This window comes from Triticum dicoccoides, chromosome 7B, assembly GCF_002162155.2.
Source record: "Triticum dicoccoides isolate Atlit2015 ecotype Zavitan chromosome 7B, WEW_v2.0, whole genome shotgun sequence".
NCBI classification, from domain to species: Eukaryota; Viridiplantae; Streptophyta; class Magnoliopsida; order Poales; family Poaceae; genus Triticum; species Triticum dicoccoides.
In genome coordinates this window covers 192,699,536-192,724,787 of record NC_041393.1, presented here as the reverse complement: position 1 = coordinate 192,724,787, position 25,252 = coordinate 192,699,536, and positions in this window count along the sequence as shown.

The window sequence follows — 25,252 nt, the reverse complement described above, 5'->3', positions numbered from 1 at the left end:
GGCAACCGGCGGCGACGGTGGCGCGGATCGAGGGCGGCGGCGGCGCTAGGGTTTGGCGGCGGCGCGGGCTGGGCTGGGGCGGCGGTGGGCTTCGGGGGCAGGTGGTCCGGCTTATAAAGCGCCCTCGGGAGGTGTCCGGGTCGGATACGGCCCGGCTAGGTTGGTTGACTTTTTTTAAAAAATAATTACGCGCAGAAAAACAAATAAAAGAAATACTAAACAGACTCCAAAAGTCTCGAACTAAATTTTCGCGGTCCTCTAAAATCGAGCCGGACAAGATGAACATTTATTTGGGGCCTAGAAGCAATTTTGAAAAACACACATTTTTCCTAATTCAAATAAAATAGCCAAAAACTCCGAAATAAAATCTTATTTGATTTTTTATTAAATCCTCAATATTTCTTTATTTTGGGAAAGTTATTTTATTACCTCTCTCATATTTTCATAATAGAAATAAGTGAAGATAAAATAAATAAAATCAAATGATCCTATTTTCGAAATTTGAGAAAACTCAAATATGAAAATAACGAAATCCCCAACTCTCTTCGTGGGTCCTTGAGTTGCGTAGAATTTCTAGGATCAAGCCAAAATGCAATAAAATATGATATGCAATGATGATCTAATGTATAACATTTCAAATTGAAAATTTGGGATGTTACACCTGCGGGCCGCTTGCAAGTGCCCTCAAAAGTTCCGACGAACACTCGAGCAAGCTCTTCCCAACTATATATACTACCTGGAGCTAACTTTGTCAACCATGCCCGGGCCGACCCTTCCAACATCAGAGGAAGATGTTTCATTGCTACTTCATCGTTTCCACCGCCAATCTGCACAGCCACTCGGTAATCCTCAAGCCAAGTTTCAGGCTTGGACTCTCCAGTGAACTTACTGACTCCGGTCGCCAACCTGAAGTTGGGAGGAATCACCGCTGCCCTAATGGCTCTGCTGAAACACTATGGACCGGAAACATGCACTCTGCTGCCACTCGGACGATCTCTGCCAGGGTCTTCTCTATGCGCTCTGTTCCGGTCGACTAGACCTTGAACGAGGATAGATCTCGCATCGAAGCACGGCTCTCTTGGGTTGACTGGTGCTCTGCGCTCGCCACTATGACGGCGTCTATCATCGTTCTACCGAGGCACATATGATGCACTCCTCGAAGGAGGCGTGGGCACTCGACGATGATTGTCGCGGTCGAGTTGATGATCATAATGTCCACGGCCTTCACGCCGCAGGGTGATCTTGGGCTGTGGGCCGACTGAACTATATCCGCTACTACGGATCTCATGTGAATCCTATTCCGCGACTGAGACACTGTTGTGTTCTGCTCTCCTGCCGCCCGGAGCAAGGTCCGGATCTACATCAAACCTCTGCCGGCCTCCGACTGGGAAGGTTGAATTGACTCTGCTATTCGGGCTGCAACTGTGAGATTTTGGATCGGAGTGCGGTATACCTTAGGTGGAGGCGGGAAAAGCTGTCGTCGACTGGACTTAGGGACCCGCTCCCGAGCACGCTCATCAAGAGCGCGCTGAAGGTTCTCCAGTCGAGTGTGGTCAGCCAAATTAGCTAGGCGCACCTCTTCCAAGGCCCGAGCCTCAGGGGTTTCTCCAACGATGGGCGTTTGGAGTGCATCCATGTTGCGGCGACGAAGTTCTTCCCTCTACTGCGAAGAAAGAGGTTCGGAATGGTATTCCTCATGGACGCGCGATGGTTCACCACCACCATCCTCGTCGTCTTCACGGCGGAAACCAGGCGGGCCACGCAGTCTATCGACCATCAAGACTTCAGCCGCAGGGTCGCTGCTATCGCACTCGGATGCGGTCTCCGCGGAGCCAGTCGACAGATCGAACAGGTCGTGGAGAGTTTCGGTCTCGATTGTCGCGAGTTGATGGGTGGCCGAACATCGAGCCAACGCGTGTTTCACCCACCGCTGAAGCCGCGACCGACCGGATCGCTTGCGGCGGCGAACAGCGGGGAGGGAAGACACCATCGGAGCCGACCGATACTGAGTCGACGGCTGTCGGAGAAGGACGCCACGAACGCACGCGCGGAAGTGCGTCGCCCCTCGGATGGGGAGCGCCTCAACGTCAAGGGGAGCTTCCTGAAGGCAAGCGGAGTCATCGGCGATGAAAACGAGCGCGTCGAGGTGGATCTCGCGGCCCTCAGCCAATCCGCCGCTGGAAACCATGATGATGATGATCGAAAAAAATTGCAACTTCACCAACAAGTCGCTAAGACACCTGCCCCTTGGTGGGCGCCAACTGTCGTGGTTCTAAGACTAACAGTAGAAAGGGGGGTAGGTATGGAGAGGCAAGATCTTAGCTATGATGAAGGTGTACACACGGGTTTTACGAGTTCAGACCCTTCTCGGAAGAAGTAACAGCCCTACCTCTCGGTGCCCGGAGGTGGTCGACTGGATTATATGTGTGTGATGTTACAGGGGGTGCGAACCCTTGTGCCAGAGGAGGGGGTGGCTTATATAGAGTATGCCAGGACCCTCACCGTCCTCCATTACAAGGGGCTTAATGTACATAAAGTAGGGGCATTACTGATAACGCCAGCCTTAAGTGCTATTAATGACCATAAAGACTACGGAGTGAACGCTTGCCCGTTGCAATGCTGAGTGACTCCTGATCTTCGGTAGGTCGAGTGATTCCTTGGATGGTTGAGTGACAATAGGTAGGGGGTCACCCGAGTGGTATGACTGGTCGAGTGGATTGCACTCGACATCTTTGACTCGGGGTCCCTTATTGCTTCTTGGACTTCTTATCCTCTAGGGCAGTGACCTTGGGTAGGACATATGGGTCAGGCCCATGACCCTACCCCAGGTCCGTATCCTCATCAGCGACAGCCGGCCCAAACTCAACCGCAACAAGAGCACCATCGAAGATCCTTAGCTATCAAGTATGATAATGATACCCATACACCATTGAGAATCAGGTACTATTATCCAACGGCCGGCGCCTACATTCACTTTCTTAGCATAAGCACCGCACCTTTGAATTTCTTCAGGGCATCATTCAATTTTTCATGAGACGCATTATTCTTCTTGCACCTGTAGGACTATACTTCTCGCAGTGAACATGTTTCATGTGGTAAATTACAAACCAGTGCACATATATTTTCAATGCTTTCGTTTTGTCCTAAGTATTAACATACTTGCTAGATATCACTGCCTCCTATTTTACTTCTTGCATGCTATATTTATGATAATGGTGTTGTCCTGATGCCACCTGTTGGTTCCATCAGACTGCTTCATGTTCTCTATGCTTAATTACACATCAGCAAACTACCATGTGGTTCTGCTGCTTTTTGTTCCTTTTACCCTACATTTTCTGATGCTACCTATTACATCACTGCTCCGAGCCTCTGTTCATTACAGGGTTGTTTGGTTCCCAGCCATTGCCAAGCCAAAGTTTGGCAGCAACAATTTAGTTGGCATATGTTTAGTTTTTGCCACACTTTATTGCCCCTATGGCCCACTTATCATAGAGACAATTTTTTTGCCAACTTTTGCCAAAGTTTGGCGTCATATTTCCCAGCTGCACTTGTGTGGCTAGTCACACTTTGGCTTGGCCACGCTAGTCTCCAACCAAACAGGCCCTACTTTTTTGTGTGTTCTTGATCTTCCCAAGTTGCATGACTAATTTGATGCTTCTATTAATTATGGAGCTGCCAACCCCATCAAGCAAAATATGTTCTTTTGAGGATGGCACCCCAAACAAGCATAAAAATAGAGTGAAGCACATATATTGTCCTGTAAGTACACACCCTTCTTTCATTAGTTTAGATGGACCATTGATGATCAATTCGAACCAGTGCATGTGATTAAATTAATTTTACCTAAATAGAGGGTGCAGAATAAACTACAATAACTAGATTTGCAACCACGGGATGCTAATGATATCTTTAAATAACATTGCAACAGCAGCGAGGCTTCACAACAACATATAGTAAGCCAGTGTGTTTTAGTACATATGAAATGTAATGCGTGTGGGCTGCTTTCTTGGCTTGTGCCCTCAACCTGTAATCCTACAAAATTGCAAGTAGTTTAGTTGTCTGCTTTGCTGTATTACTTGATTCGAATGCTTGTTTCTTACTTGTTAGGCTATACCTGAGTTGGCCAATATGTCAGCAGTGCATGCTGTACTATCGTAAAGAAATGCATGCCTACTTCATTTGACTCCTTAACTTTTCCTATGAACTTCATCACAAGACTGTCTTCATAGTTTACATGAGGCGACACTGTTAAGTGTTTTCTCAGATTATTTCAACTGCTTAGATGCCTTGGCAATTTAAATATTGCGGTGGTACACTCCCTTTCAACTAGGGATGTCAACTGGGTCCCGCTTAATCCCGATTAAAGTCCACTAGTGGTATGATAGTTCAAAAGAGTTTTGATTTTTTGAGGAAAACGAACTAGGGAGCTAGCAAAAACTCACTAGACGGGACTAGCGGATGCCGTTTATTTGCCACTACCCTAGTTTCATCCTACCATTTTAATTTCTTTTCGGATGATGCTGCTTCAAACCATTTAAATATAGCTTGCCATGCTCGGCAATAATTCGTATGTCGTTTACCATGTAAGCTTACTGCCTGGATCATGCGATAACTATCTCTTACTTATGTCCAGCGGAAACCTTTTAGGATGCCGTTCACACTAGGACACAATGTACAACCCCATAATCTATTTGTGGAAGCAGTGCGCCATCCATGTTATCATATGGTAGCAGTTCAAAGGCAACACTGTGGGAGAGCAGTCTGAGTACAAATATTATAGTTCTTGAGGCTCTAGTACTAGAGGCAGAAAGAGATGGTGTGGCTGCCATGAATGAGGTAATCTTGATCTTGAGGCTGGAGATTATGCAATTAGCTGCATGCATTATGCAAGCAACCCAAGAATTGGAGGAAGTAAGAATGTTACATTTGAAGACGGAGGAGGTCCTGCTGCTTCTGCTATTTGAAGCCCAGGGTAATCCCAGTTCTTCTTTAGATACCAGTTGAAATTGTCATTAGGTTATTATACTTGCATGTTGTTGGAAATACGCCCTAGAGGCAATAATAAAATGGTTATTATTATATTTCCTTGTTCATGGTAATTGTCTATTGTTCATGCTATAATTGTATTAACCGGAAACCATAATACATGTGTGAATACATAGACCACAATATGTCCCTAGTGAGCCTCTAGTTTACTAGCTCGTTGATCAATAGATGGTCATATTTCCTGACCATGGACATTGGATGTCATTGATAATGGGATCACATCATTAGGAGAATGATGTGATCGACAAGACCCAATCCTAAGCATAGCACAAGATCGTGTAGTTCGTTTGCTAAGAGCTTTTCTAATGTCAAGTGTCATTTCCTTAGACCATGAGATTGTGCAAATCCCGGATACCGTAGGAATGCTTTGGGTGTACCAAACGTCACAATGTAACTAGGTGGCTATAAAGGTACACTACAGGTATCTCCGAAAGTGTCTGTTGAGTTGGCACGAATCGAGACTGGGATTTGTCACTCCGTATGACGGAGAGGTATCTCTGGGCCCACTAGGTAATGCATCATCATAATGAGCTCAACATGACTAAGAAGTTAGTCATGGGATCATGCATCACAGAACGAGTAAAGAGACTTGCCGGTAACGAGATTGAACGAGGTATTGGGATACCGACGATCGAATCTCAGGCAAGTAACATACTGGTTGACAAAGGGAATTGTATACGGGATTGATTCAATCCCCGACATCATGGTTCATCCGATGAGATCATCATGGAATATGTGGGAACCAACATGGGTATCCCAATCCTGCTGTTGGTTATTGGCCAGAGAGATGTCTCGGTCATGTCTGCACGATTCCCGAACCCCTAGGGTCTACACACTTAATGTTCAGTGACGCTAGAGTTGTTATGGGAATTAGTATGTGGTTATCGAATGTTGTTCGGAGTCCCGGATGAGATCCCAGACGTCACGGGGAGTTCCCAAATGGTCCGGAGATAAAGATTTATATATGGGAAGTCCTTATTCGGTCGCCGGAAGTGTTCGGGGGTTCATCGGTATTGTACCGAGACCACCGAAAGGGTTCCGAGGGTCCACCGGGAGGGGCCACCTGACCCAGAGGGCCCTTTGGGCTGAATATGGAGGGTAACCAGCCCCTAGGTGGGCTGGGAGCTAACCCCCCTAGGGCCCATGTGCCTACGGTTGGGGGGAACCCTAAAGGGGGCGCCCCCTTGGCTTGGGGGGCAAGCCTCCCCCCTTGGCTGCCGCCCCCTCTAGATCCATCTAGAGGGGGCCGTCCCCCCTCTCCCTTGCCTATAAATAGAGGGGAGGTGGGAGGGCTGCTGCACCCTTCCCCTGGCACAGCCCTCTCCCTCCCCAACACCTCCTCCTCTGTAGTGCTTGGCAAAGCCCTGCCGGAGAACTGCAAGCTCCACCACCATGCCGTCGTGCTGCCGGAGCTCTCCATCAACTTCTCCTCTCCCCTTGCTGGATCAAGAAGGAGGAGACGTCCCCGGGCTGTACGTGTGTTGAACGTGGAGGCGCCATCCGTTCGGCGTTAGATCGGATCTTCCGTGATTTGAATCGCCGCGAGTACGACTCCATCATACGCGTTCTAGTAACGCTTCCGCTTACCGATCTTCAAAGGTATGAAGATGCACATCCTCTCTCTCTCTCTCTCTCTCTCTCTCTTGTTGCTAGAATCTCCTAGATTGATCTTGGTGATACGTAGGAAATTTTGAATTATTGCTACGTTCCCCAACAGTGGTATCAGAGCCATGTTTATGCGTAGATTCTATGCACGAGTAGAACACAAGTAGTTGTGGGCGTTGGTTTGTTCAATTTGCTTACCGTTACTAGTCCTATCTTGTTTCGGCGATATTGTGGGATGAAGCGGCCGGGCCGACCTTACACGTACGCTTATGTGAGACAGGTTCCACCGACTGACATGCACTTATTGCATAAGGTGGCTAGCGGGTGTCTGTCTCTCCTACTTTACTCAGATCGGATTCGATGAAAAGGATCCTTATGAAGGGTAAATAGCAATTGTCATATCACCGTTGTGGCTTTTGCGTAGGTAAGAAAAGTTCTTGCTAGAAACCCATAGCAGCCATGTAAATCATGCAACAACAATTAGAGGACTTCTAACTTGTTTTTGCAGGGTATGCTATGTGATGTAATATGGCCAAAAGAATGTGATGAATGATATATGTGATGTATGAGATTGATCATGTTCTTGTAATAGGAATCACGACTTGCATGTCGATGAGTATGACAACCGGCAGGAGCCATAGGGGTTGTCTTAATTTATTGTATGACCTGCGTGTCATTGAAAAATGCCATGTAATAACTTCACTTTATTGCTAACCGTTAGCCATAGTAGTAGAAGTAATAGTTGGCGAAACAACTTCATGAAGACACGATGATGGAGAACATGATGATGAAGATCATGGTGTCATGCCGGTGACGAAGGTGATCATGCCGCGCCTCAAAGATGGAGATCAAAGGCGCAAGATGATATTGGCCATATCATGTCACTTGATGATTTGCATGTGATGTTTGTCATGTTTACATCTTATTTGCTTAGAATGATGGTAGCATAAATAATATGATCCCTCATTAAAAATTTCAAGAAAGTGTTCCCCCTAACTGTGCACCATTGCAAAAGTTTTTTGTTTCGAAGCACCACGTGATGATCGGGTGTGATAGATTCTAACGTTCGCATACAACGGGTGTAAGCCAGATTTACACATGCAAAACACTTAGGTTGACTTGATGAGCCTACCATGTACAAACATGGCCTCGGAACACAAGAGACCAAAAGGTCGAACATGAGTCCTATAGTAGATACGATCAACATGAAGATGTTCACCGATGATGACTAGTCTGTCTCACGTGATGATCGGACACGGCCTAGTTGACTCGGATCATGTATCACTTGGATGACTAGAGGGGTGTCTATCTAAGTGGGAGTTCATTAAATTAGATCAACTTAATTATCATGAATGTAGTCTAAAATATCTTTGCAATATGTCTTGTAGATCAAATAGCCCACGCTAATGTTTCCCTAAACTTCAACGCGTTCCTAGAGAAAACCAAGCTGAAAGACAATGGTAGCAACTATACGGACTGGGTCCGGAACTTGAGGATCATCCTCATAGCTGCCAAGAAAGCATATGTCCTAGAAGCACCGCTAGGTGAAGTGCCCATTTTCCCAGCAACTCAAGACGTTATGAACGCCTGGCAGTCGCGTAGTGATGATTACTCCCTGGTTCAGTGTGGCATGCTTTACAGCTTAGAACCGGGGCTCCAAAAGCATTTTCAGCAGCATGGAGCATATGAGATGTTCCAAGAGCTGAAAATGGTTTTCCAAGCTCATGCCCAGGTCGAGAGATATGAAGTCTCTGACAAGTTCTACAATTGTAAGATGGAGGAAAACAGTTCTATCAGTGAGCATATACTCACTATGTCCGGGTTACACAACCATTTGTCTCAGTTGGGAGTTAATCTCCCAGATGACTCGGTCATTGACAGGATCCTCCAGTCGCTCCCACCTAGCTACAAGAGCTTTGTGATGAACTACAATATGCAAGGGATGGAGGAGTCCATTCCTGAGTTATATTCAATGCTGAAATCAGCGGAGGTGGAAATCAGAAAGGAACATCAAGTGTTGATGGTGAATAAGACCACTAGTTTCAAGAAAGGCAAGGGTAAAAAGAACTTCAAGAAGGACGGCACGGGAGTTGTTGCGCCCGGTAAATCAGTTGCCGGGAAGAAGCCAAACAATGGACCCAAGCCCGAGACTCAGTGCTTTTATTGCAAGGGAAATGGTCATTGGAAGAGGAACTGACCCAAGTACTTAGCGGACAAGAAGGCCGGCAACACCAAAGGTATATGTGATATACATGTTATTGATGTGTACCTTACCAGTACTCATAGTAGCTCCTGGGTATTTGATACCGGTGCGGCTGCTCATATTTGTAACTCAAAATAGGAACTGTGGAATAAGCGGAGACTGGCAAAGGACGAGTTGACGATGCGCGTCGGGAATGGTTCCAAGGTGGATTTGATCACCGTCGGCACGCTACCTCTACATTTACCTACGGGATTAGTTTTAAACCTCAATACTTGTTATTTAGTGCCAGCTTTGAGCATGAACATTGTATCTGGATCTCGTTTAATGTGAGATGGCCACTCATTTAAATCCGAGAATAATGGTTGTTCTATTTATATGAGAGATATGTTTTATGGTCATGCCCCGCTGGTCAATGGTTTATTCTTATTGAATATTTAACGTGATGTTACACATATTCATAGTGTGAATACCAAAAGATGTAAGGTTAATAATGATAGTCCCACATACTTGTGGCACTGCCGCCTTAGTCACATTGGTGTCAAACGCATGAAGAAGCTCCATGCAGATGGACTTTTGGTGTCTCTTGATTATGAATTATTTGACACGTGCGAACCATGCCTCATGGGCAAGATGACCAAGACTCCGTTCTCCGGAACAATGGAACAAGCAACCAACTTGTTGGAAATAATACATATTGATGTGTGCGGTCCAATGAGTGTTGAGGCTCGCGGTGGCTATCGTTATGTTCTCACCCTCACTGATGATTTAGGAAAAATATGGGTATGTTTACTTGATGAAACACAAGTCTGAGACCTTTGAAAAGTTCAAGGAATTTCAGAGTGAGGTGGAGAATCAACATCACAGGAAAATAAAGTTCTTACGATCAGATCATGGAGGAGAATAATAGAGTCACGAGTTTGGTACGCACTTAAGGAAATGTGAAATTGTTTCACAACTCATGCCGCCTGGAACACCTCAGCGTAATGGTGTGTCCGAACATCGTAATCGCACTCTATTGGATATGGTGTGATCTATGATGTCTCTTACCGATTTACTGCTATCATTTTGGGGTTATGCTTTAGAGACAGCCACTTTCACTTTAAACAGGGAACCGTCTAAATCTGTTGAGGCGACCCCGTATGAATTATGGTTTGGGAAGAAACCTAAGCTGTCGTTTCTAAAAGTTTGGGGATGCGATGCTTATGTCAAGAAACTTCAACCTGAAAAGCTCGAGCCCAAGTCGGAAAAATGCGTCTTCATAGGATACCCCAAGGAAACCATTGGGTATACCTTCTACCTTAGATCCGAAGGCAAGATCTTTGTTGCCAAGAACGGATCCTTTTTGGAGAAAGAGTTTCTCTCGAAAGAAGTAAGTGGGAGGAAAGTAGAACTTGATGAAGTACTGCCTCCTGAACGGAAAGTAGCGCAACTCAGGAAGATGTTTCCGTGGTGCTGCACCGACTAGAGAGGAAGTTAATGATGATGATCAAGGAACTTCGGATCAAGTTGCTACTGAACGTCGTAGGTCCACAAGGACACATTCCACACCAGAATGGTATGGCAACCCTGTCCTAGAAATCATGTTGTTAGACAACGGTGAACCTTCGAACTATGAAGAAGCGATGGCGGGACCAGATTCCAACAAATGGCTTGAAGCCATGAAATCCGAGATAGGATCCATGTATGAAAACAAAGTATGGACTTTGACAGACTTGCCCGATGATCGGCGAGCCATAGAAAATAAATGGATCTTTAAGAAGAAGGCTGACATGGATGGTAATGTGACCATCTATAAAGCTCGGCTTGTCGCTAAGGGTTATCGACAAGTTCAAGGGGTTGACTACGATGAGACCTTCTCACCCGTAGTGAAGCTGAAGTCCGTCTGGATCATGTTAGCAATTGCCGAATTCTATGATTATGAGATATGGTAAATGGATGTCAAAACGACAATCCTTAACGGTTTCCTTAAGGAAGAATTGTATATGATGCAGTCGGAAGGTTTTGTCAATCCTAAGAATGCTAACAAGGTATGCAAGCTCCAACACTCGATCTATGGGCTGGTGGCATTTGGGTTTATGCAGACTTATGGAGAAGCGTGTGTTTACAAGAAAGTGAGTGGGAGCTCTGTAGCATTTCTCATATTATATGTAGATGACATACTATTGATGGGAAATGATATAGAACTTTTGCAAAGCATAAAGGCCTACTTGAATAAGTGTTTCTCAATGAAGGACCTTGGAGAAGCTGCTTACATATTAGGCATCAAGATCTATAGAGATAGATCGAGATGCCTCATAGGTCTTTCAAAAAGCATATACCTTGATAAGATATTGAAGAAGTTCAATATGGAACAATCCAAGAAGGGGTTCTTGCCTGTATTGCAAGGTGTGAAATTGAGCACAGGTCAATGCCCGACCTCGGCAGAAGATAGAGAAAAGATGAGTTTCATCCCCTATGCCTCAGCCATAGGGTCTATTATGTATGCCATGTTGTGTACCAGACCTGATGTAAACCTTGCCGTAAGTTTGGTAGGGAGGTACCAAAATAATCCCGCCATGGAACACTGGACAGCGGTCAAGAATATCCTGAAGTACCTGAAAAGGACTAAGGATATGTTTCTCATTTATGGAGGTGACGAAGAGCTCGTCGTAAAGGGTTACGTCAATGCTAGCTTCGACACAGATCTGGATGACTCCAAGTCACAAACCGGATACGTGTATATTTTGAATGGTGGGGCAGTCAGTTGGTGCAGTTGCAAGCAAAGCGTCGTGGTGGGATCTACATGTGAAGCGGAGTACATGGTAGCCTCAGAGGCAGCACATGAAGCAATATGGATGAAGGAGTTCATTACCGACCTAGGAGTTATTCCCAATGCGTCAGGCCCGATGACTCTCTTCTGTGACAACACTGGTGCTATTGCCCTTGCCAAGGAGCCCAGGTTTCAAAAGAAGACTAGGCATATCAAGCGTCGCTTCAACTCCATTCGTGAAAATGTTCAAGATGGAGACATAGATATTTGTAAAGTGCATACGGATCTGAATGTCGCAGATCCGTTGACTAAACCTCTTTCCACGAGCAAAACATGACCAACACCAAAACTCTATGGGTGTTCGATTCATCACAATGTAACTATATTATTGACTCTAGTGCAAGTGGGAGACTGTTGGAAATATGCCCTAGAGGCAATAATAAAATGGTTATTATTATATTTCCTTGTTCATGGTAATTGTCTATTGTTCATGCTATAATTGTATTAATCGGAAACCATAATACATGTGTGAACACATAGACCACAACATGTCCCTAGTGAGCCTCTAGTTTACTAGCTCGTTGATCAATAGATGGTCATGGTTTCTTGAACATGGACATTGGATGTCATTGATAACGAGATCACATCATTAGGAGAATGATGTGATGGACAAGACCCAATCCTAAGCATAGCACAAGATCGTGTAGTTCATTTGCTAAGAGCTTTTCTAATGTCAAGTATCATTTCCTTAGACCATGAGATTGTGCAACTCCCAAATATCGTAGGAATGCTTTGCGTGTACCAAACATCACAACGTAACTGGGTGGCTATAAAGGTACACTACAGGTATCTCCGAAAGTGTCTGTTGAGTTGGCACGAATCGAGACTGGGATTTGTCACTCCGTATGATGGAGAGGTATCTCTGGGCCCACTCGGTAATGCATCATCATAATGAGCTCAATGTGACTAAGAAGTTAGTCACAGGATCATGCATTATGGAACGAGTAAAGAGACTTGCCGGTAATGAGATTGAACGAGGTATTGGGATACCGACGATCGAATCCCGGGCAAGTAACATACCGATTGACAAAGGGAATTGTATACAGGATTGATTGAATCGCCGACATCGTGGTTCATCCAATGAGATCATCGTGGAATATGTGGGACCCAACATGGGTATCCAGATCCTGTTGTTTGTTATTGGCCGGAGAGATGTCTTGGTCATGTCTGCACGATGTCTGCACGATTCCCGAACCCGTACGGTCTACACACTTAAGGTTCGGTGACGCTAGAGTTGTTATGGGTATTAGTATGTGGATACTGAATGTTGTTTGGAGTCCTGGATGAGATCCCGCACGTCACGAGGAGTTCCGGAATGGTCTGGAGATAAAGATTTATATATGGGAAGTCCTTATTCGGTCGCCAGAAGTGTTCGGGGGTTCATCAGTATTGTACCGGGACCACCGAAAGGGTTCGGGGGTCCACCTGCCCTGGAGGGCCCTATGGGCTGAATATGGAGGGGAACCAGCCCCTAGGTGGGCTGGGCGCCAACCGCCCTAGGGCTCATGCGCCTAGAGTTGGGGGGGCCCTAAAGGGGGCGCCCCCCTTGGCTTGGGGGGCAAGCCTCCCTCCTTGGCCCCCCCTCTAGATCCATCTGGAGGGGGCCGGCCCCCCTCTCCCTTGCCCCTATAAATAGAGGGGAGGTGGGAGGGCTGCTGCACCCTTCCCCTGGCGCAGCCCTCTCCCTCCCCAACACCTCCTCCTCCTCCGTAGTGCTTGGCGAAGCCCTACCGGAGAACTGCAAGCTCCACCACCACGCTGTCGTGCTGCCGGAGCTCTCCCTCAACTTCTCCTCTCCCCTTGTTGGATCAAGGAGGAGACGTACCCAGGATATACGTGTGTTGAACGCGGAGGCTCCGTCCGTCGGTGTTAGATTGGATCTTTCGCGATTTGAATCACCGCGAGTACGACTCCATCATCCGCGGTCTAGTAATGCTTCCGCTTAGTGATCTTCAAAGGTATGAAGATGCACATCCTCCCTCTCTCTCTCTCTCTCTCTCTCTTGTTGCTAGAATCTCCTACATTGATCTTGGTGATACGTAGAAAATTTTGAATTATTACTACGTTCCCCAACACGTGTTGTCATGTCTCTGAATAGATTATGTTGTAAGACCCTCTATGTTGTCCATGTGTTGTAATGATCTGAATTATTTAGGCGAGGTAATCCTCAGTACTTGTATGATTGACATAAGGTGAACTATTTTTCGTGTGACCATATTGTATTGGATGAAATAACTGTTTGACTCAAAGTGTATCCAACCTACTGAATTCGAAGATCACGACATTTCTAAATCATAATCATATATAAAGGTGGAATAAATCTTTGTCATGGTTTTGAAGAAATAAATAACAAAATGTAGAATGACGTATGGATATTCGTAATCGAATACAAATTTGATTTGAATTTAGTTGCCAGGGCCCAGGATAAACATGAATGCTAATTCTCCCAAATTTTGAACAAAGCGGCAAATCACCCACTATCATTTGTTGGCTGCCCGAAGCAAGTGTTTGCAAGATGGAAATTACTATCTACCCCTGACACTTCACATCCTAATCGACCTGATTTCCACTGTTGCCGATAGGGGTAGACTAGTAACTTCAATCATACGTGACATGACCGCCTCTGAGCCCATTTATACACGGTGGACGCCTAACCTGGGTGGCAAAACACATTTGATTCAAGCTCGTTCGAAAGACATGTGTCTCTCCCTCCATTTCCCCATTCATACACGGTGGGCGGCAAAACAAACTCTCCTCATCCAAAATCGATGTAGGCAAATATTTTAAATAGGGGCAGATGTGTAACTTCCCTCAGACGTGACACAACCGCCCTACCAGTCAGCCCCATTCATACACCGTGGGCGGCAAAACACCCTCTCCTTGCCCAAAATCACTACCGGCAAATATTGGGGAGATGCAATATTACAGTCCTATCCCCAACCGACATGATATCCGAAATTTTAAACGGGGGATACGTTCATAACTTTCCCACATTTCAGACAAGCGTGTCCCAAAGTTTGAGATCCCCCCTCCCCCTCCATTTCCCCATTCATACACTGTCGGCGCCACAACAACCTCCCCACCGCAGCCAACCTCCTCTGTCCGCCACCCCATCCTCCACCTTGTCGGAGCCGCTACCCTTACCCCGTCGTCCACTGCAAGAGATGGACGTCTCTCATCCACGGCATCGGATCAGGATCCTTTCATCACGTCCTCTCGCTTCATCGGTGCTGTCGTCCACCTTGCCATTGCCGCTCCTATGACCGACTCGTCCACGGCAACAGGACTTATTCCCCGACCCGACCGTATGCCGTTTAAAGTCTTCTTCCATGTCGCCGACAACCATTGCACCCGCAGCGCCCTCAACATATCAGCATGGGCCTACACGGTGTCACAAGAGAGGTGGTACTCGTTCATATCTGCTTAAGTTATTGATCTCACCGTCTAACTTGTTTACTGTACTTTTCTTGTCCGTACCAAATTGTAGTGGCTAGTTGAAAGCAAACATTGGTTGCAAGTAGCCTTTGTCCGGTTTGCACCTTCAGATCTGCCATGGCACGGTCACTATACTCATAAAGCTTATGGTTTCCCCCCTTTATATTCACTACCATCATCGTAGGTGCTTCGTGTCATGCTAGCACTGCTCCTCAAAACCTCAACCCATTAAGCAAAACAACATGCCACCCATAATTCCCAAACTTAGTTGTTGATATACGAATCTGATATGAAGCTCATATATTACTAAAATAGAGAACATTTAATTCGTCACCTAATGTTCCTATATTCATTTCGAAAAGCATGTGCTCCACATACCGGCGGAGCTACAGTTAAAATATTGGGCGGCCCAAATGGCTTAGGCCACAGGGGATCCCAAATTTTGGTACAAATTTACCTTCACTCCTTTGTATATTGGACTAGGGTTGGGCGGGCCATGGCATTGTTTTGTTCTTATGTAGCTCTTTCTTGTCATACCGGCAATACAAGCCCATATGGTACAACTAGTTCCACTTTCGTGATTTTACTCTTGATGCTTAGGGTTTTCCCCTTTTATCTACTCTACTATGATCTGCATAGGTGCTTTCTGTCGTACTAACAGTACTCCACCCTTCAAGCTAAACAACACAACAGTCGTAATTCCAAAGCTTAGTTGTTCAAATATGATTGTGATATGATACTGGTATTAGTTAACAGACACATTTAATTGGTTAGCTAAAGGTCCCACTTGAGTTTCCAAATGCATGTCCCGACATATAGAGAGACAGCAGAATTGCATTTCTTTGTCACTTGTAGACTATACTTTCTTGTCCATACCAAATCTTAGTTGTTATTTCAAAGCAAACATCGGTTGCTAACTACCCTTTGCGCAGTTTGCAGCATCAGATCTACCATCCCACTACCACGGTCAACACTATACTCATCATGCTTACGATTTCCCAATTTTATGATGACCACGATCAGCCTACGTGGTTCGTGTCGTAATAGCACTTCTCCACCCATCGAGCTAAACAAGCTTAGTTGTACAAATTCGAATATGATACTATGTTCATATTAGTAAAACTAAGACATGTTTAAATGGTTAGCTAAATGTTCCTACTTTAGTTTCAAAATGCATGTGAGCCACATATGGAGAGACCGGAAGGAATAGCATTTCTCTGTGCGCTCTGGTCCATCATGGGTGGGCAACACACATTGTATAGAAAACCTTGTAATATCTTCAGTCTGCTTGCTCTTCTTTAACATGATCCTCTTCTCTTATTTAATAATTATGTTCCTTGTTGGGAAGAGTAGCAGAGACATTTGCGGTCGATTGGTCAGGTCGATTTGTTCTCCCTTAGTATATTTTGAATCTGTCAGGCCAGGCCGACTTCTTCTTCTTAACTATATGTTGAAGTTGTCATCTGCGAAGTATCATCACTTCTGGAGCTCTCATATTTTGAGTAGTAGGTCACATTATATTAATGCACAAACCAAATTACAGCATGCATGGCATCTCTCAGAAGAATTGCAGAGATAGCACAAAGGGGTTTACAGGGAGGCAGTATTGGATTAGAATCACTTTTGCATTACAAAGATAATCTCACTTGTTTTATGTTTTCATGCATGTTAGGTATTAAACATAATCAAAATGAATATGATAATGGGCGCACGAGAAGAATATTGTGGAACAATCCACTAACTAACAAACTTGGCATGGTGGAGGATGGCCTATCTTTTTCACCCATCAAGGTGCTTGCTCTAACTTGGCAAGGTTGTATTGGTCGCACATATTTTTGCATATGACCTCTTGCATGACTTCTACTTTGTTACACAACCATCTGCTTAGTTTAAGCATCATATATGAGTATATGCCATACCTATCCATTTTCTGTACATATTCCATGTGTCATCATACTATGTTTTTTTTCAATCAAATGTTGTTCTTCCGTAATAGATGTCCAAAAGGAAGAGGGTGAGTGCAGATTCTCAAGGACTACAAACTAGGTATTTGGAAAAGGTAGTAATACCTGTTAAATCAGATAGATCTGCAGCCACAGAAAACACAGGCCCAACTGTACCACACTTTACCCCTACTCCAGTGGCCAAACCCCTATTAGAAATTCAAAGAGCCTAGCGTCGGGTACTGTCTATGATATCAATTCAAAATTTGAACTCCTAAATTTCTGCATGTGCCTTACTAATACGTCTCCGACGTATCTACTTTTCCTGATGCTTTTCCTCTTGTTTTGGACTCTAATTTGCATGATTTGAATGAAACAACCCGGACTGACATTGTTTTCAGCAGAACTACCATGGTGTTGTTTTTGTGCAGAAATAAAAGTTCTTGGAATGGAACGAAACTTTGTGAGGACTTTTTATACAATAAAAGAAAATATCTAGAGCCAAGAACCACCGGAGGGGGGCACCTAGGTGGGCATAACCCACCAGGGCGAGCCTCCCCCTCCAGGCGCGCCCAGGTGGGTTGTCCTCACCTGGTGGCCCCGCAGACCCTGAAACCAATGCTATAAAATCCTATTTTTCCAGAAAAAAATAGGGAGAAAGAGTTATCACGTTTCACGAGACAAAGCCATCGCCGTCTCGTGTTCTTCGTCGGGAGGCCAGATCTGGAGTCCGTTTGGGGCTCCGGAGAGGGGGATCTTCGATCTTCATCATCACCAACCCTTCTCCATCGCCAATTCCATGATGCTCCCCACTGGGAGTGAGTAATTCCTTCATAGGCTCGCTGGTCCGTGAGGAGTTGAATGAGATTCATCATGTAATCGAGTTAGTTTTGTTAGGGTCTGATCCCTAGTATCCATTATGTTCTGAGATTGATGTTGCTTCGACTTTGCCATGCTTAATGCTTGTCACTTAGGTCCCGGGTGCCATGATTTCATATCTGAACCATTTATGTTATCACCATTATATTCATGTTCTAGATCGGATCTTGCAAGTTATAGTCACCTACTACGTGTTATGATCCGGCAACCCCGGAGTGATAATAGTCGGGACCACTCCCGGTGATGACCGTAGTTTGAGGAGTTCATGTATTCACTGTGTGTTAATGCTTGTTCCGGTTCTTTATTAAAAGAAGGCCTTAATATCCCTTAGTTTCCAATAGGACCCCGCTGACACGAGAGGGTAAGACAAAATATGTCATGCAAGTTCTTTCCATAAGCATGTATGACTATTTATGGAATACATGCCTACATTATATTTATGAACTGGAGCTAGTGCCGTATCGCTCTAGGTTATGACTACCTCATGATGGATATCACCCAATGAATCACCAATCCAATGTGTACGATTTTCCTACATATTGTTCTTGCTAAGTTACTATCGCTACTGGCACTATTGCACTTGCTACAAAATCTCTGCTATCACTGTTACCGTTACTATTGCTGTTGCTACTACTATCAAAATTATCATACTACTTTGCTACTGATCACTTTGCTGCAGAAAATTAATCTCCAGGTGTGGTTGAATTGATAATTCAGCTACTAATACTTGCAAATATTCTTTGGCTCCCCTTCTATTGAATCTATAAATTTGGGTTGAATACTCTACCCTCGAAAACTGTTGCGATCCCATATGCTTGTGGGTTATCAAGACCTTTTTCTGGCGCCATTGCCGGGGAGCATAGCTATATTTGTTGAGTCACTTGGGATTATTATCAAGTTATCAGTATGAAGAATCTGAAGGATGCTAAGACTAAGATTTTTCCCTCTTAGACGAGGGAAGGTAAGGAACTGCCATCCAGCTCCGCTTTAGATTCACCTTCTATTATAAGTAAACTTGCAACACCACCACATGCTATTAATTCTGACATGTCACAAGTTATTGATGATGCTACTTCTGCTATGAATGCTACTCATGATGATGCTAGTACCTTGTTTGATGATGATGTGCCACTAGGTGAATTTTTTGATGAACAAATTGCTAGAGTAAGACATCATGATATTGTTGAAACTGATGATGAGCTTGAAACTGAAAATCTTGAAACACCTACTAGAACTAGCTCTCTTAGATATGAATTGCCAAAAGTACCAGAAGGTTATGCTATGAGTGAAGTGGCTACTAGAGATATTATTGCTTGTAAGGATAGAGATGATTTGGAAAACTATTATGCAAGTATAAAGAAAGATCTCTGAATGCTAGAATGAAATATGATCCTAAGTTTGCTAATTCGCCTATCTTTATTGATGATAAGGATTATGAATTCTCTGTCGACCCAGAGTTAATTACTTTGGTTGAATCCGATCCTTTCCATGGTTATGAAACTAAAACTGTTGTGGCACATCTTACTAAGTTAAATGACATAGCCACCCTTTTTGCTCATGATGAGAAGATTCACTATTACTATATCCTCAAATTATTTCCATTTTCATTAAAGGGTGATGCTAAAGCTTGGTACATACTCTTGCTCCTAGTTGTGTGTGTAGTCCCCAGGATATGATTTATAACTTCTCTGAAAATATTTCCCTGCATAAGAAACAAGTTGCCTTGCAGGAAATATTGAACTTTGTGCAAATTGAAGCAGAGAGTATCCCACAAGATTGGGGGAGGCTTCTCCAATTGCTTAAAGCTTTGCATGATCATCCTCTTAAGAAAAATGAAATACTTGATATCTTCTATAATGGACTAACCGATGATTCTAGGGATTTCCTAGATAGTTGTGCTAGTTGTGTTTTCAAGGAATGAACTATTGGGCAAGCTGAAGAATTATTAAATAACATATTGAAAAATTATGATGATTGGACTCCTCCTGGAACACCGCTTAAACCCACTCCGAAGAACAGGGGTATCTTATATCTCAGTCATCAAGATATGCAAGAGGCAAAGAAATCTATGAAGGAAAAAGGTATTAAAGCCAAGGATGTTAAAAATTTACCTCCTATTGAAGGAATACATGGGCTTGAAGCACCACCACCACCTAAGGTGGTAGAGGTAAAATCTTTAATAAAATTCAATGATAGTGATGATCCTCGTAATAAACATCCTAGTCAATGCCTTTATGTGTTTGATAATTACATTAGAAAGCAAGACCACTTGAATGCAAATCTTATGAAACAATTGAAATACAACTCTGATATTATTGCTCGCCCAAGTGACTTGTTATTTAAAATCTCAAATGATGTTAGAGGTTTAGGAAAGCATGCCTCTATGGTTCAAACTCAATTAGAACAAGTTTCTAAATCTGAAAGAGAGTTTCTTGATGAAATGAACAATAATATAAGTGACTTTGCTATTGGGGTAGCAACTAGAGGAGGTAAAATGACTCAGGAACCACTTTATCCTAAGGGACACCCAAAGAGAATTGAACAAGATTCTCAAATAATTAACACACATGCACCTAGTCCTTCTAAAAGAAAAAGGAGATGAAAAATAATAGGACTTTGCATGCCTCTAGTGAACCTGAAATAGAAAAACCTCCTGATAATGATATTCTATCTCTGATGCTGAAACTCAATCTGGTAGAGAACACTCACCTTCTGATAATGAAAAAGATAATGATGAGGTTCACGAAGACACTCAACCTAATAATAAAGAACCAGACAATGATGTTGAGATAGAACCAGCTGTTGATCTTGATAACCCACAACCCAAGAATAAAAGATATGATAAAAGAGACTTTGTTGCTAGAAAACACGGTAAGGAAAGAGAACCAGGTGTTCAAAAAACCTACCCTTTCCACCTAAGTCAACCAAAAAGAAAGATGATGAAGAATTTGAACGCTTTGCTGAAATGATTAGGCCAGTCTTTTTGCGTACTCGCTTGACTGACATCTTAAAAATACCTCCTTATGCAAAGTATATGAAATACATCATCACCAATAAGAGAAAAATACCAAAATATGAAATCTCCACTATGCTTGCTAACTATACTTTTCAAGATGGTGTACCTAAAAAACTTGGAGATCCGGGAATACCAACTATACCTTTACCCATTAAAAGAAACTATGTGAAAACTTTATGTGATTTGGGAGCTGGTGTTAGTGTTATGGCTTTCTCTTCATATAAAAGACTTGATTTGAATAAACTCACACATACTAAAATATCTTTGCAAATGGCTGACAGGTCAACTGCCATTCCTATTGGTATTTGTGAGGATGTGCCCGTTGTTGTTGCTAATGTTACTATTCTGACTGACTTTGTTATACTTGAGATGCCCGAGGATAACAACATGTTGATTATCCTTGGTAGACCCTTCTTGAATATTGCACGGTCTGTTATTGATTGCAATAAAAGCAAGGTTGGCGGAGTTACGACCGTGCGAATGCCTCATAATTCGTTCATGGAAGGGGCTGGAATCCTTCAAGAGTTCACACAATATGCTGCTAATGCCAGCCTCATCGACTTCATCCCAGCTGAATGTGAATAGTATCATCTCCTCACAAATTCCTTTGTGCAAACCTTTCATTTCCGTTCTAGGAATTATCCCCCTAAGGTGTCATTTAATTTATATGCTGAAAACCACCAAATACCACTTACTGAATTTTGTGACATATGCACGCTTCCTTCTTATGGTGATTTGGTAGAGCCTAGGCCCGCAGAGTTTGATGGTTTTTACCGTACTATGACGGTGGGGAATGATAGAGGAATATCGAGTGTCACCACTACTAGCTTGCATTTTCCTGCTGTGCATTATTTTGCTATATTCATTGCAAAGTGCTTGCTTGCTAGAGAGAAGGTAGGTCCACTTAGTGCTCCAGACTTCGATGTTTTGCATCGTGCACTTTATGGCGACAACACTTATAGCTTGGGAGCTATTGTGGCACGTCGCCTTCTCATTAACAGATCCAAGGGTAAAATACATGGGGGCATTTACGCTATTCGCTTGGCGACTCACTTTAACATGTAGATACGCCAGCATGACCATCGTTTGCCCAAGGTTTATCTAGATAGAGCGGCTATGGAAGACCACCAGTTTATTGCTGCTGATTACCTTGATATTGATATTCCTTATAACTTAGTTTTTAGTGAGAAAACTCATGATATTATTCCATTGTTTGCACCTTCTTTGTTTGATCATGTTGCCAGGGGCGGATACAGGATTATGCCTAAGGACATTGTCGCTTACCGGAACAACCTGGCTGCGGCACAGGAGGAGCCTCGGCAGTGGGACCCTCAGGTGCATGCTCCCAGCACTTCAACATTGGACCTCACCGTTTCTACGACTGGTGATCACCAAGTTAGGACAAAATCCTAAGCTTGGGGGAGTATGTATTCCCACCGACATTACATTCATGTTCACACATTTCATTTCAGTTGTCAGTGTTCACACTTTTTCATTGTATTATCCATGTTAAATTTATTTTCTCGCTTTCTTCTTGTGTGTTTGAAAAACTTTGAGAAAATCTAAAAACATATTTCTTGCTTATTTTTTATCTTTTTTTCCTAGTTTAAATTTTTGTAGCACTAATAATAAAAACCCAAAAAGATTTCCTTGTTCTTCTTTTACTTGTTGGGAGCTTTCCTGTGTAAATAGTTTTTCTCGTTTTTTGGTTTTTCCTTTTTTTATTTGCTTATTTATGAATAATCAAAAACTCCAAAAATATTTAGGTGTGTTTCTCTGAATTTGTCTTCTTTTTGTTTGAGTCATACCGAGGAGAAGACCACAATGAAAATGTTGAGTGGCTCTCATTTGCATTGTTGTTGATCTAATGAAGAGCCCCTCTTACCTTGTCTTCTCCTTTTTGAATAAAATGTTTGCAGATTCCATCTTAGTCCACGACACTCTTGCACTATTATTATTTTCAAATTGTTCGAACGTGCAAGTGAAAGGCAATAATGACGATATTCGATGAACTGGCCATGGCAGAGAGAAACGGGTATGAACTCGACTTGTTCTGGTTTTGTAAATATGTTTAACCTAGTATCCATGATTCAGCCTATTGTGATCAAACATGTTTGCAATAACAATTAGAGATTATAGTTTCTTATGCCATGCATAAGTAGCTAGGAGTGGATAATGATTCATCTTGGATGTCAACATTGCGTTAAAATGATTGTGATGTAGTATGATGATATGATATCCTCCTCTGAATGTTTGAGTGGCTTGACTTGGCACATGTTTATGCATGTAGTTGAATCAAAACCAACATAGCCTCTATGATATTTATGTTCATGGTGTTCATATCCTACTCATGCTAGTATCCAATGTTCCTTATGCATAATGCATGTTCATGACCGTTGTTGCTCTCTAGCTGGCCGCTTCTCAACCTATTTGCTAGCCTTCACTTGTACTAAGTGGGAACTCTGCTTGTACATCCAAAACCTTAAACCCAAGTTATTCCAGATGAGTCCACCATACCTACCTATATGTGGTATTACCCTGCCGTCCTAAGTAAATTTGCATGTGCCACCTCTAAAAACTTCAAATAAATATCCTTTTTGTGTGTCTGGATTGTTCATAGAGCGACATGAGGTAGTTGGTATCTTCCATGCTAAGCGGGTTATTCTCAGGTTGGGTGTTTATTCACTCACCATTGCACGAGAAAAGAGCGGCAATAGGGATTCCCAGTCCCAAATTGCAAAAAAAACTTATCTATAATCAAACAAAAACTCCTATGGAGCAAAAACCTTTACTCTACCGCTTGGGAACCACTACTAATTTGTTTAGCATGGAAGATATTGATAGCTGATGGTCGTGAAGTAAACAAGAAGGGTGCATGCCTGAAAATTTCATCTACCTCTGTTTTAAAAACTTGAGCTCTGGCACCTCTGCAAATCATTGCTTCCCTCTGCGAAGGGACTATTTATTTACTTTTATGTTGTGTCATCACCTTCTCAAATAAGTGCCAGAACTTGAGAGCACTATTGTTATGCTGATGCATTGTGTATAGCTAATGTTGGGTGCATCATGACTGCATCTTTTCTACCATGAATTACAATGTTTAGTCACTACTTGAAGTTTGGGGGTGCTCCGCATTTATGTTTTGCGGTCTCAGAAAGGGCTAGCGAGATACCACTATTGTCATATTGTATCATGGTTGTTTTAACAACGTGTTGCTGTTTGAGATGTCTTATTATTGCTCGCTAGTTGATTATGCCATTGATATGAGTTAAATTTTTAAGAGTTATTGTCGACATGGTTAGTTATAATCTTTGCTGAAAACCTGGGTGTTGTCTAAGCTTATTTATGGAAACAAGAGCAAAAGAGTTCGTAAAAGTTTTTCTTTTTCACTTTCATTTTATCAACTGAATTGCTTGAGGACAAGCAAAGGTTTAAGCTTGGGGGAGTTGATACGTCTTCAACATATCTACTTTTCCTAACGCTTTTCCTCTTGTTTTGGACCCTAATTTGCATGATTTGAATAAAACTAACCCGGACTGACGTTGTTTTCAGCAGAACTACCATGGTGTTGTTTTTGTGCAGAAATAAAAGTTCTCGGAATGGAATGAAACTTTGCGAGGATTTTTTATACAATAAAAGAAAATATTTGGAGGCAAGAACCACCGGAGGGGGGAACCTAGGTGGGAACAACCCACCAGGGCGCGCTACCCCGTCCAGGCGCGCCCAGGTGGGTTGTCCCCACCTAGTGGCCCCGCAGACCCTGAAACCAATGCTATAAAATCCTATTTTTCTTGAAAAATCAGGGAGAAAGAATTATCATGTTTGACGAGATGGAGCCACCGCCGTCTCCTATTCTTCATCGGGAGGCCATATCTGCAGTCCGTTTGGGGCTCCGAAGAGGGGGATCTTCGATCTTGGTCATCATCAATCCTTCTCCATCACCAATTCCATGATGCTCCCCACCGGCAGTGAGCAATTCCTTCGTAGACTCGCTGGTCGGTGAGGAGTTGGATGAGATTCATCATGTAATCGAGTTAGTTTTGTTAGGGTCTGATCCCTAGTATCCATTATATTCTGAGATGATGTTGCTACGACTTTGGCATGCCTAATGCTTGTCACTTTGGGCCTGGGTGCCATGATTTCAGATCTGAACCATTTATGTAATCACCATTATATCCATGTTCTAGATCCGATCTTGCAAGTTATAGTCACCTACTACGTCTTATGATCCGGCAACCCCGGAGTGACCATAGTTGGGACCACTCCCGTTGATGACCGTAGTTTGAGGAGTTCATGTATTCACCGTGTGTTAATGC